Genomic DNA, 2,150 nt, shown 5'->3' on the forward strand with positions numbered 1-2,150 from the left:
GTCACCAGACCTGTCCGGTAAGAGAAACCAGGTCACTTCCAGAGCTGAGGGTAAGTCACTTGCCCTCTCCCAGAGTCTTTGACTGGTTTGGAACCTTAAAACCCAACACCGTTCTGGGAAAAGAGAGGTGAAAACGAGGGACCCAGAAAGCATCAGAGTGGTCCTGCCAGCTTCCCCTGTAGAATTAGTAGCTCTGATAAGAGCCCTTTGAGTCCCATGGGTGTGACCAAACTTGGACTCTGGGGAACCTGATGAGGCTGGACTGAGTTTCCCCAATAATGTCAGGTGGAGGAGTGACCACTTGATGTCAGGCCAGTATTCTCAGGAGGCCCAGTGATCATGTAGGTCATATTTGGCAGTAAAGCTGTGCCTCAGTACTGGGCCTGATTATCCTGCTTTTGGCACAGAAATGCTGGATAAATCCTAGACTATTGATGCTGGAAGGATTAATAATGCGCAGCATGTATTGAATATGTACTGTGGGCTACTTTACATGCATGTATTTGCTCAAACTTCACAGCAACTTTAAAAGGAAGGTACTATTTTTTAATCCCCAGTTCACAAATGAGGACAGAAGGTAAGCATGGTGAAAAGCCTTGGCCAAGGCAGGCTGGGAGTCAAACCCAGGCAGTTTTAACTTCACATTTGTTCGTTATAAAGCCTTTAGTCCAAGCCCCTTATGATACAGAAGGGGAAACTGAGGCCCAGGGAGGTATAATGGCTTTTCCAAGCCAGTCAGGGACACTTCCAAGCCTCCTGGTTACCAGTTCAGTGCTGCCTGGGCTCCGGAGTGTGATGGGGACACCTTGGGGGCCTTTTCCTAGCCGACCCTGCCTGCCCGGCCAGGCTCAGGCACCGCCGGTAGATCAAATGACTCAGAGGGCAGGGACTACTTTGCCGCACGACCCCGCCCTGTCCCGCTGCTCTGAGGATGCCGAGCTCTCGGGTAGGGCGGGTGGCAACTCGTCCGAGCGAAACCGGGAGAGCGCCGCCTCTGGCACCTGGCGGGGGGCGGGGGCCCCTCAGTGGCGCAGCCCGTCTCGGCGCCTGCGGGGCCGGATGGGCGGAGGGAAGACGCAGTGCGCGCAGTCCGCCGCTCATTCTCCTATTGGTCAGTCGGGCCCCTGGGGCGGTACCCTGAGTGTCTCCCTCCCGTGATTGGATGACATCGGCCTCGGGCCCGCCTCCAGCCTCGGGCTGTGAAGGCCTGGCCGCGCTGGGAGGCCGCATACGTAGGCGTGTTGCAGCTGGGAGCCGGGGTTGGGGGGGGCGGGCCGGGGGAGGCGTGGAGGCGTAGGGCTCCGCCGACCAAGGCAGGACGCGCTCCTCGCGGCCCTTCCCACTCAACTTGAGTCTCCTCGTCGTCATCCCGTTTCATTTTTGTCCCATCTCCGAAAGCTGGAGGGCCGTCTTCTCAGACCTGGGCCAGACTTTTAAAAAGGCGGCGTCATACCCCTGCCCCAGGCCGTACTCCCCTCCGCTCAGATATAATGACTCTTTCCCGCTTTCACATCTCAGGCGCCCAGAGCCGCTCACTGCAGCGTACCCCTCCGGCGCTGTCCTCGGACCTCACACCTGAGACTGCACTGGTTTCCTGTCCCCTCAGACCTGAGCTCTTAAGCCTCCCGCCCCGCGGCCCCTGCAGAGAAGCCTCCAAGCCGTCTTTGCACTCACCTGACCCTCTCGGGAGGACCAGTTTCGGGGGACCAGACCAGACCCTGATGGAGAGAGCTGGACCCCCAGCCTCTCTCCTGGAGTCACTGGCTCCAGAGTCTTGTCTGCGGGTCACTGAGCCATCCCCATGGGAGGGTCTCTGTAACTCATACACCAAACCCTGTCTCGTCCCTCTGCAATAACTGGAAAAGACAGGAGAAGTGTCACAGGGGAACTTTATTGAGAGGAAAGAAACATGGTCACACCCAGCAGACATGCTTTCGCTCGCTTCCTTGGTCTTGCTCGCTGCATGCACACACTCTCTCTCTCTCTCTCTCATCTCCAGCCTCTGCCACACAATTGAGTTCTCAGCCACAAAGGTGGGATACTCCTCAATTCCTAAGATCCAGAGGCAGCAGGGGCAGGGGGGGGGGTGGGGAGGAAGTGGCCAGGTTCAGGGGTGGGGTCGGGGGGCGGCGGAGGTGCAGAGAGCAGGG

Source organism: Globicephala melas, chromosome 1, assembly GCF_963455315.2.
Source record: "Globicephala melas chromosome 1, mGloMel1.2, whole genome shotgun sequence".
Lineage (NCBI taxonomy): Eukaryota > Metazoa > Chordata > Mammalia > Artiodactyla > Delphinidae > Globicephala > Globicephala melas.